The sequence below is a fragment of the Pelobates fuscus genome, chromosome 1 (genome assembly GCF_036172605.1).
Source record: "Pelobates fuscus isolate aPelFus1 chromosome 1, aPelFus1.pri, whole genome shotgun sequence".
NCBI classification, from domain to species: Eukaryota; Metazoa; Chordata; class Amphibia; order Anura; family Pelobatidae; genus Pelobates; species Pelobates fuscus.
In genome coordinates, this window is record NC_086317.1 from 452,063,354 (window position 1) to 452,076,200 (window position 12,847).

Below are 12,847 nucleotides of genomic sequence, written 5' to 3' on the forward strand. Positions count from 1 at the left end.
CCAGCTGGGGAGACATACGTTTCCCCCATCCTTAACCCCTTAAACTTCTGGAATAAAAGGGAATCATGACATTTCATACATGTCATGTGTCCTTAAGGGGTTAAAGGGACATTGTAGTCACCAAAACAACTTTAGCCTATTGAAGCAGTTATTGTGTATAGATCATGTCCCTGCAGTCTCACTGCTAAATTCTCTACTATTTATGAGTTAAATCCTTTTTGTTTCTGTTTATGCAGACCTACTCACACCTACCCTGACTGTGACTAACACAGCCGGCATGAAAACAAATAGTTTTACTTTCAATCGATGTTAACGGACTCCAGATGTTTGTATCTCCTGCTCTGTAAATTGAACTTTAATCACACACAGGAGGCTCCTTCAAAGTCTAGCAAGCTATTAACAAAGCAGGAGATAAGAAATTCTAAATGAAACAGAAGTTATACTAGAGGAAATATAAACATTAGATGATTCTTTTCAGGAAGTGTTTAGGAAGGCTGTGTAAGTAACATGTAAGGAGGTGTGTCTAGGGCTGCATAATCAAAGTGATTTAACTCCTAAATGGCAGAGAATTGAGCAGTGAGATCATGGGGCACAATCTATACACCAAAACTGCTTCATTAAGATAAAGTTGTTATGGTGACTTTAGTGTCCCTTTAACTGACTTCACTGATAGCTGCATTTACATTCCTGTGCAGCATCAGAGGATTGTTATTATTAGTCAATCATTACTGTTATTATATCACTTCCCTCACCAGACACAATCATAATGCCACTTTATAATGGACATCCAATGCTGGACCAGCCTGCTTCATTACAAGAGACCAAAGAAGTCACCCATCCGCTGCAAAAAGTTAAGCTAACAGCAGGGTGTCTAAATTCAGTATGTTTGAAAATGTTTGTGGTTGTGTGTGTCTGTCAGTGTGTTTTATTGTGGGAATTTGTAAATTGGAGTGTGTGGCAGTATGTGTGTGTGATTGCTAGTTCCAATGTATGTGCAGATGTGCATGTACGTGAATGTAAAATCCAAAAATAATTGGAAAACTGAAAATATTCGGATAACTTTATAACATCCTGCCAGGCATAGGGATTTCAGAAGTAGCTAGAGGACATGTTCCAAAGGTAAAGGATGGAAGGAGCAGAGTAGTCATTTAAAGGACCACATCAAAATGAGTAAATATCTGGATGGCGGAATTCTCATACATGAAGGACTCTCACATGGAGATACATAAGAAAAAATGTAATTTCCAAAACCCTCCACATTTTACAGGGTTATTTACTAAAGTGAGAATATAAGGTGAATTCAAAGTGATGAAGTTGAACTAGAAAAAATCTCTAAGTCATCTATGCTTTCTATTCAGCCTATCTGGCCTTAAAATGAACTTTAAATTCACCTTGAATTCTCACGTTGGTAAATAACCCAGTTAATTTTAACTTTGTAATTTGGAGTGAAAATAATCCACGATTTCACTATGCAATTAACTGCGTGTCCGCCTATCTCCATGTCTATGTCTGTGCGCCTGTTACATGAAATTCCTCCTGGTTTTAAAGCCCACTAACAGTGGTGTTGGACACAAAGATACCTCCTCTGTTGAGGTTGTGGATACTGTAATGAAACTGCAAAACCTTCCCATACTTACACCATCTCCATCTATTCTTCTATATTCCCTCTCCTCTGCTAACCAATTACCATTTTACCATGATTTTAACCTATGTATCATTTTTGGGTTTTCCCTCTTTATTGAAAAAAAAAAACAATCCTCTCTAACACCCACTTGGCGAGCATAAAAATCACCAGTAATTTTTCTTTAGAAAAACTTACCAGAATTATTTCATCTTTCCAGGATTTAACTTCTACAATCTCCCCCTTTATTAGAATTCCCCAAAAAGCCACATTTCTACTTTAAATCATACCCTTCTCCGCACCCATTATTGTGCCCATAATAAGCTCTGCAAAACTCCAACTGCTTCCGATTTGCTAATGATCCATTTAAAACCCCCTGCTTTATTTTGATAGTGTTAAATATACTATACCAAAGCTTATTTCAAGGAAACAAGAGTACTGACTACGAAAAGGCGATGATACAAAATGGTATCATCGTGAACACGTTAAACTGACAGCAAAATGCATTAGATTCCAAACCACTTAAAAAAAATGCAATGTGTTTTTAAAGATTTAGGCACCTGCTGTTTCAATTTCAACCATAAAAGCTGTTTACTAAGGAAAAAGGCACGCTATGGACTTTAGCACATTCCCGTAACTAAAGTAGCACTATTGCCACACACACATTTCTGTTATTTTACTTATGATGACATTGAGATTATAAAAAATTTTTTCTATAAAAATGAAATTCATTCTTTGCTGAAACATTTGGGACTTTGGATGTAAGAAATTATTTATCAAAATGTAGCATGCAGGGGATAATTTAAACTATTGTTTATATATATATATATATATATATGTGAAACATGGCGGATGGTTGCACTCACCTGAACATGCTTAAATGGGGTGCTGCTAAGGGCCATATTATACAATAAACAATACACAAGATCCAGCGCACTCTCCCATCCACTAAACAGCAACTTCAATGTTGACAGATTTTATTAGTTTTTAAAAGTTTTTTTAAAAACACCTAATCTAGGCAAAAAAATAATGGGGATTTAGTTACATTATATGATCATACATTGCATAAGCCTGCCACAACGTCAATGTACCCCATCTTTGGCAGGTGCTACTCTCACAGTCTAATGTCTGCTCTTATGAGATTAACCCACTTACTTGGGTTACAGCTTTGCAAATTATGAAAAGTTCTACAGATGAAAAACTAAGTAGATTTAAAGATCAATAATTCAGACAAAATGCAATACAGCTTGAAAAAGACCTCATTGAGGTTGAAACGTTGCAATAAACCTGCTTGAAGAACAATCACAGTGAGTGCCTGGGATTCTTTCTATATGCATACAGTTCTTGGGGTTTTTTTTGCTGACCCTTGCCCAGTAGCACCCTGTGTTTAAATTGATGTGATTGAGTGCAACCCTATCTCCTTTTTTCAAAATGCAATACAGTCACAAACATAATAACTAAGTAGCATCTGTTTTTTTTGTCAAGATTTATGTTCTCCCACTGCCCACCATATTTTTTCCATGCTTAATATCCTTGCTTATGGGGGAATTGTCACTGAAAAATAATTCTAAAGGAATGTGTAATTCTCAATCTGTTTTGTGAAGGAGGAGCTACTGATAGGCTGAGAGCGTCTATTGACGCACACAATCTATCAGCGGCACCCATGTCTAAAGCTTCCTGGTTGAAGCTTCAGACTGAGGTAGATGTCTTATTGCACCATATTACCTTAATTCCAATTAAGTTGTTATGGTGCCTGAAGTTTCCTTTAAATTAAGAATTCCACGTGGCTGTATCTAGCTCTATCATGGAATTGAGCACCTCCATCTTGGCTCGATATCCCCCAATATTTCTGTTTGTCCTCCTCCTATGCAATGTGTGCTCTGGCTGTCCCTAGACTGACCTGGTTTGTAATATCAATTGATAAATCTTCAACATACATGTAACATACAAATGAGCATCAGATTTAAAAAAAAGTTCTAAAGGTAATATAATGGATGATTTTCAATGATTTGGACGCCTGTGTAGCCAAAAATCGTTGCACCGGCCCTGGACGAAGGTGTAATTTCCACACAAAAAGATGGTTCTCCTTTAAGATAAAAAGGTTGAGTAATATAAGCTCACCAGGGGACTTGGAAACTGAGGTAAAAAAATAAATAAACATATAGGGATATAGGGACTAAATGAACTGAAGATGAGGGTGCAGTTCCAATTTCCATTTTCTCGCTGTATAATGCAGGAAACAGTCATACATTGTGGAGATTATTTACTCAATCCACCCTCCCAGTCCCATGGGTTTCATTTGGCAGATGGGTGCGTATGACATCTCATGTACATACACCCTGAGTATCGCAACTGCAATGCACAGTGACCGCTCAGCCGAGAATGAAATATATCGAAATACATTTGTAGCTAACAAAACACATGCCTGAATGGATGCTTGTAACACCCTTGGTTCAGTTGAGGAAAATGCAAGTATTTATACATCCCAACATTTGAAACAATTACATCTAGTAATTTATCCAATTAAAATGTAACTTAGAGCAAGAACAATGTATCTCATTTACACAGACTGATTTCTAAACACATTTATTAAAGTTTAAAGACACATTACTGGGATTATTGCTGTGGAGCTCTGTTATACACTGAGACACACCAACAATATACAGCTCCTAGAAACGAGGGACGTTAAGATGGAAAAGAGGGATATGAGTCCAAAATAGGGACTGTCACTCCTAAATAGGGACACTTGGGAGATATGGGTATTTAGAGCTGCTTGGTTTAGTGCTGACACCCCCCACTGAGCTGACAGGCAGAGGAAGCCATTCTGTATTAGCTGCTATGTCAGAGGAAGCCATGTTATGTTGCCTGGTCTACAAGCAGGAGGTGTTCGTATACAGACGGCAGACAGGAAGCACATGATCTCTTCCTAATTCGCACTGATAACTTGCTCCTGTGATGTCTATTTCTACTGTTTCTTAATTGGAGACCACTTTTTAGTGGAGAAAAAAATAAATACATCTTTTTTTAATTATTTTCAGCATTTCTCTAACACTACATTATATTTTAAACATTATTAGTGTACGATGCTTTGTCAGTCATATTTAAAAAAACAAACAAAAAAAAAGCGTTCTTTTTACCTGGAATCTGTGAAGTATTATATCACCATAAGATAACTTGCAGGGTTGACTTGCTTCTGTAGAGTGTGTATGGCAAGTTTTATTTTACATTCACTATAAAAACAGCCATCCATGTGGTGTGGTTTCTGTTGTATGCTTTATTTTTATAGCAAGGATGGCTATAAAATGGCTTAAATTATAAAATGTTCACACTATATCCCATACTCTTATTTACTAAACTATGAATGGCACTTGATACGATGAGGAACAGATTAGCTGGGTTTATTTGAACTGGGAATTGTGGGGGGATTGATAAAAGAAATGTACATTTTCACCAAATGGAGAATGTTTTCAAATTATTATTATTTTTATTTTTATTATTTCATTATTTCTATAGCGCCATCAGATTCCGTAGCGCTGTACAAATCAGCTATTTTAGCCTAAAAGTTGCATTCCGCTTTTTAATTGTCCACCATACCAAGTTTAATGTCTAGACCTCAGTTGAAATGACTTTTCACAGCATGACAAATTCAGCCTGCATTTGGAATTCTGGTTGTTAATTGATTGCAATTCAATGTTTAGTGAATGAGCCCCTGATATTTGAAGGTCCCAGTAGGGAACTTCATACTCAGCAACACTGCTTTCATTTACTTTTTATTTGTTCTGAACCCTTCTATCTCTCAACACCAGAGTAAATATTGCGATGTACACTTTATGTGCAGAATGAAAATCAATGTACCATGGCTTTGAAGCAGAACTCAGCCTGTCTCCAATGCAGCGAGCATTTTACGCATGCTGCCGCGTGTTAACAGATATGATCACTTATGCAGGGATTTTTTGCAACTTTGAACACTGGGAAGAATGAAATACGACTATTAAACGACAACTTCAGATGCGGAGTTACTGCAAAGTTTGACTCCTCTACGTTCTGTACGTTCTGTACAGGAGTCATACTTTGCAGTACCTCCACGTCTGAAGTTGTCGTTAAATAGTCGTATTTCATTCTCCCTAGTGTTCAAAGTTGAAAAAAATCTCTGTGTGTTACATGTGGTAAGACAGTGTAATAATGACAGAAAATGGAGTGGAGCTTTTAAAAAAATTATGGCTTACCTATAATTCCACAAAATAGAAGTGACAAGGCAGTACCATGATATATCATGATATGATCATAAATATGACCATACAATAAGCGCTTACAGGTATATGAAGTAAAATCATCTTTCCCAGAGATTATAAGCTCGTTTGGACAGGGCCTTTATACCTACAGTTCTTGTATGTCAAACATGTTTTGTTATAATTAAATAAGCCATAAGACAAGCTATGGTTGCGCATCCGGACTGGGTAAATGTTTAACCCCATCACTACCGAGCACTTTTTATTTAAAAAAAAATATTAGCATGACATGTATTTGAAGCAAGGGATACATAGCTAGAATATAAACATAGCATGACACAGCAAGTTTTTCAGTCAAACTTAAAAATGAAAAATGTATAAATTTACATAAAAAATATTTTTTTTTACGTATTTGTGCATCCTTTATAAAAAAATATATTTGGGAAATGAAAAGCTTCAGACAGCATACAGTGTCCTTTATCTTGCAATATTTCACACAGGATCTAAAATGTTAGTATAAAAGCAAAAACGCAATTTTTCTCATATACAGTAAGTGAGACAAAATATATAAATAAAAATGGTCAAATGAAATGGTCTTGTAGGTATTTGTAAGGATCATGAAGGAATTACTAGAACAGAATGTAAAAAGAATGTCTGCATTTGAGCATAATGTCCACATACTGTAAATACAGATAAATCATATATTTTTTTTAAATAAAGGTATTTAAATCTGATATTGCAAACTGTATCAATCCATGCAAAACCAATGTAATGATAGCAGTAAAACAGTTGAGGTCATTCACTCCTCATCTTCCCACCTGAAGCATGTCAAACTTGCGGCCCAGCAAAGATATTCATTGCTAACAGGGGGCGAGGGCAGGGCCGATACTGGGCCAGGAGGTGGGGGTCCCTAGTGGTGGGCAGCTTGCCACCTATGGGCGCCCCCGGAGCAGTGCTTACTGTTAAGACAGAGTAGGCTTTCCCCACATTGCAGGTGCCTACTCTGCTGAATTTTACCAGGCTGGGTGGAGAGGAAGCAGGAAGTCTGTTCTTCCTGCTCCTCACTGCTCGCGGGTGCACTCTGTGGTGATGTCGGGCGCCGGAATATGACATAATTCCGGCCTGGATTCACTAAACTGTGCTCATAAAGAGCAGGGAGATCTCCAGAGAAAAGATCCCCCTGGACCTCACAGAGAGGCCCCATACCAGCTCCCAAAGGTAGGGAGCAATCAACAAAAAATAAAATGATTTGTGAGTGTGTTCAAGAATGTATACATGTGTGTGTGCGTGTCTGCCTGTGTGTGTCTATGTCAGTGTGTGTGCCTGTCACTGAGTGTGTGTGTGTGTCTGTCAGTGTGTGTGTGTCTGTCACTGAGCGAGTGTGTGTGTGTGTGTGTCTGTCAGTGAGTATGTGTGTGTCTATATCAGTGAGGGTGTGTGAGTGTCTGTCAGTGTTGTGAAGGCTGGACAGTAGAGGACCTGGAGGTACACGGAGGCACACCACATCACGTTCCGACATGACGTCGATATGTTCCGCCTTCACAGGGTTTTAAGGAGTAGCAGGAGGATCCGCTTTGGCACATGGTGCAGACGGTGCCATTGGGGGTAGAGAGGCCGGACTCTGGAGTCTGCTTGTTGGCTAATATTGTATTTTTAAAAAAAAAAAACATTTTTGTAAACAGGGGCAGAGGTTTAGTAGAGAGGAGGACTAGGATTTTCCACCTGGTTCTCTTCATCTCCTGGGGTTTCAGCTGCCAGGAGCCAACATTGTTGCTGTACTGTAGCACATGTACGAGTGTACAGCATTGAAGTCTGATTCTGCAACACCACGGGATCCTTCATGGAAAGTGCTTTTTTCCCTACAGACATCACTGGTGGTAACCGGGAGGTTTGGCTAGTTTGACAAAATGTAGCTCTGCATCTTCTCAAGCTTTATCAAGCAGAGCAAAAATATTGAGTAAAAGTAGTCCCGATTATGTCAGTATATCCTTTGAGTGGAATACCAGTGACATTCCAACATAGTCAATGTGAGTATTTCATATAGATTTTATCTTTACGACATACTCATTCTGATAAGGGGGGGGGGGGGGGGGGCTTTAGGTAGATAGCAGATGATAGCAGTGCACCTGGCAGTAAGTTTGGGTTAATACATCTGATTTAGAATAAGCAGCTACTAAATAGCACTTGGCACAGTAGTTTCAGTACTGCTTTATTTGTTGTTGTAAATTTAAACTTTGAAAGTGTGGATTTATTTTTAGTCCAACTAACTCTTTAAACTTCTCTAAATCACGTTGTATTACCCACTTCATAATTGAAAGCAGACGCACAACATCTGCAAAGAGATCTGATACCTGCGGTTACAATGTAATATCTAATGGATGCCACTATATTTGTAGAACTGACCCCCTTTGTGACTCAGAGACCGGTGCTGAAAATTAAAATCCTCATCTTATTGCAGAAGGGGCAAGGTTAGCAAACACTGCTTTGTTATCGTTCGGAAGCCATTAGAAGCCATTATCTAGACCGAAATAAAACATTTATTTGGTATTTTGTGTTAATAATTATTATTAAATACTTTTTTTTAAATCCCATTTGCTAAGCTATTAAATTACCTCCAATTACAAGGGAAGATGGAACTCCATGTAAAGTCAGATAACGCAGTGTAGTTGCTTGAATATTGGTACTGTAGTAGAGATTATTTTTCTTTTTAATTTAAACTAACGCCACACAGCAGTATCCAGGTTCAATTAATAATCCAAATGTAATATTTAATATTATTGTCGTTATTTGATCTAAATCTTGTTGCTAGTAGATACTACGTATTACAGATAGACATCATTAGAATGGGTCACCTTAAGTTCATTGAAACTCGTTTAAATTATGCAAACATTCTGAAATGTTCTTTACTGAAAATGCAGAGGTTTTTACTAAGCATGGCAATGAAAACTACATTTTGATAATAGCTGGTAGAAGCTGGCCATTGGAATTCTGACAAATATGTTGCTGTAAAATGACCATTACTGCTGGGCTTTGGCAGAGTTAAAACACTCCACATTTAAAAAAATATATAATTCACTATTTAGTAAATATATCAATAATCCCTAATGAAACCACACATGCATTTTTCTTGAAAGTTTTCATTGGTGATATATCTAAAAAGTCTTGCAAAAACTTCAGATCTTCTGCCTGTAGCCTTTGCAAGCCCTCCCCTTTTTTCCCTGATAGAGATTTTCAGTTTGTGCTCCGGAAATGAACAACTATTCTCAGTGTGTGCATGGTGAGGGTGGAGCAGTGGAGGACACAGAAACCGGTGAGGACCACGAGCAGAGGAAGGCAAAGGTGGCAGGAACTCAGAGGTGCAATGTGCCGTGTGGACATGCATGCTCACAAGGTTTACTATGACTTGGGGGTGTGCTTTACCAGAGTGCTTGTGCCTATTCTGCTAGCTCAGTGGAGCTAACAAACAGGACTGTCTTTACCACAAGGCAAAAGAGGCCACTGCCCTGGACCCCATAATTTATAGGAGACCACAGCAGCTGTATCAAGTGGCCCCTTTGTGTTGCCAGGTTCAGGGCTCTTCTGCATGAGCCAACCACATGCTCCTTTGCTAAATATGGCTGCTGCACATTTAAGCCTCGAAAGTGTCTGGCCCAACATGGCTTCTGTGAGTGTTTAGAGAGTTGCTGCAGGTTACTCTGGCAAAGCTCTGAACACTTGGGCTCGCAAGAACATATACACTGGACCACCAGGGAAGCCTTACTTGAGTATCTCCCACCAGACCACCAGAGATAAGAGATTAGGCCCTCCCCTGGCTCAACATAGGTCACAGGTGTGGGGGAGTTTATTTAAAAAAATAAAAAAATAAAAACAACTCCAGTCTCCCCACTACTTCCCCTACCCCCCTATTACATCACCTAACTCCCCACTACAGCTCCTAAACCCCAAATGCAGTTCATATCTCACCACTGTTACAAAAAACAAAAATAAAGTGTGCTGTGCCTTTAAGACCATCAAACAATATAAGTGAATAATTTTCACACAAATATTAATTAGTAATAATTTTCAAAAATTATATAGAGTGCACTGTGCTTAAACACACTACAAATCACTTGTTGAGTGATATAAATATCTGATGAAGCCGAGCACGTCGGCGAAACGCGTCATCACGCTCTGACATCATTACGTCCAACGGTTGTATTCCCCTGCCTCCCGGAACAATTGTGAGTGGAAGTAGCCCTTAGAAGCCTGAAAAGGACCGATGAAACTGTTTGGGACTATACCATATTTGCGAGGCAGAGGACGCATACCCAGACAACTGCTTTTAAAATTTGGAGTGTCAAATAAAGGATTTTTACTGCCATCACAGCCTCAAGCCTCTATATACTGAGATGCCAACACAGTCCAGAGCAGACTTAATTGCTCTACTCTTGTGAGTGTTTTTGATCTATATTTTCAGTATTTATGTTTTATGCATATTGCCCTATGAGTTTTTTGTTCTGTTTTTCTTTTTGAGTATTTCACTGAAATTTTAACAGAAGCAACTTCAAAACCTTTAAAAGTTAGTTTATCTTTTAAATCATTTTTCTCACTTTGCACTTATGTGTTTTGTCACTAGTGCACTTTTATGGTATTGCACATGTATGTGGTATTTATATCACTCAGCAAGTGATTTGTAGTGTGTTTAAGCACAGTGCACTCTATATAATTTTTGAAAATTATTACTACTTAATATTTGTGTGAAAATTATTAACATATTGTTTGATGGTCTTAAAGGCACAGCACACTTTATTTTTGTTTTTTGTAACTTATGTGAGAGGAGATTTTTCACGACATATAGTGCTGCTTTAAATTTGTATTGTACTGTGTATATTAGTTTTAGCGCCATTTTTACTTGTTTTTTGGTATCATATCTCACCACTACAGCTCCTAAACCCCAATCTAAATTCCTGTTACTCCTATTACTCCACTACAGCCCCCAACAACAGCTCTTGTATCCCCACTACAGACCACAACCCCCAACTACAGCAGCTGTAGTCCGAAGCACTTCGGCACATCCGAAATTCAGCACTTTGGCAATTCGATTCGGATCGGCACTTCTGAAATTTGGCACTTCTGAAATTCGAACATTCGGAAGCAAATTTTAATTCGGACCGAAACAAATTGCACATATCTACATACTTACTACTGGTTAGAATTAAAGAACTTTCAACACTGTTTTATACTTTGTGTAGACATTTGCCAGTTTAATTATGGAAACTCTACATGTATGCTTACCTAGATTTCAGTAAGGCTTTTGACACTGTTGCACATAGAAGGCTTATCAATAAACTGCAATCTTTAAGTGTGGATTGAAATATTATTGAATAAGTGAGGCAGTGGCTGAGTGACAGGCAACAGAGGGTTGTAGTCAATGGAGTATATTCGAAGCATGGTCTTGTCACCAGTGGGGTACCTCAGGGATCTGTACTTGGACCCATTCTCTTTAATATTTTTATTAGTGATATTGCAGAAGGTTTGATGGTAAGGTATGTCTTTTTGCTGATGATACTAAGATATATAACAGGGCTGATGTTCCAGAAGGGATAAGCCAAATGGAAAATGATTTAGGTAAACTAGAAAAATGGTCAGAGTTGTGGCAACTGACATTTAATGTGGATAAGTGCAAGATAATGCATCTTGGATGTAAAAATCCAAGGGCAGAGTACAGAATATTTGATAGAGTCCTAAACTCAACATCTGAGGAAAGGGATTTAGGGGTGATTATTTCTGATGACTTAAAGGTAGGCAGACAATGTAATAGAGCAGCTGGAAATGCTAGAAGAATGCTTGGTTGTATAGGGAGAGGTATTAGCAGTAGAAAGAGGGAAGTGCTCATGCCATTGTACAGAACACTGGTGGGACCTCACTTGGAGTACTGTACACAGTACTGGAGACCATATCTTCAGAAGGATATTGATACCTTAGAGAGAGTTCAAAGAAGGGCTACTAAACTGGTTCATGGATTGCAGGATAAAAATTACCAGGAAAGGTTAAAGGATCTTAACATGTATAGCTTGGAGGAAAGACGAGACAGGGGGGATATGATAGAAACATTTAAATACATAAAGGGAATCAACACAGTAAAGGGGGAGACTATATTTAAAAGAAGAAAAACTACCACAACAAGAGGACATAGTCTTAAATTAGAGGGACAAAGGTTTAAAAATAATATCAGGAAGTATTACTTTACTGAGAGGGTAGTGGATGCATGAGACAGCCTTCCAGCTGAAATGGTAGAGGTTAACACAGTAAAGGAGTTTAAGCATGCGTGGGATAGGCATAAGGTTATCCTAACTATAAGATAAGGCCAGGGACCTATTTAAAAGTATCTAGAAAATTGGACAGACTAGATGGGCCGAATAGTTTTTATCTGCCGTCACATTCTATGTTTCTATTAGTGATGTACTGAACTGTCCGCCGGCGAACAGTTCCCGGCGAAATTAGCGTGTTCGCGTTCGCCGCGGCGGGCGGACACATGCGCAGTTCGATCCGCCCCCTATTCGTCATAATTGGGCAAACTTTGACCCTGTGCCTCTCGGTCAGCAGACACATTACAGCCAATCAGCAGCACTCCCTCCCTTCCACACCCTCCAACCTCCCTCCCAGCATCCATTTTCGATTCATTCGGAAGATGCATGCTTAGTGAGAGGAGGGAAAGTTTAGCTGCTGCTGATTACATAGGGAAATTGATAGCTAGTAACCCAGTGCCACCACTCATATCTGTTTTAACAATAGGTTAAGCTTTACATTTAAAATAAATATTTTTTTTTCACTGTAATAGAAGAGCAGTTGCCTGCCTGCCAGCTTCTGTGTGAGGTTCACATTGGATACTGTGCCTATTTGCCCAGTGCCACCACTCATATCTGTTTTAACAATAGGTTAAGCTTTACATTTAAAATAAATATTTTTTTTTCACTGTAATAGAAGAGCAGTTGCCTGCCTGCCAGCTTCTGTGTGA

General features: G+C 38.5%; 1 protein-coding gene across 1 annotated transcript in view; it reads right to left on the reverse strand.

Moving 5' to 3' along the window:
- The window catches only part of ARHGAP42 (Rho GTPase activating protein 42), a 310,577-nt gene that overhangs the window by 108,239 nt on the left and 189,491 nt on the right, over positions 1-12,847 (reverse strand). The window lies entirely within an intron of this gene.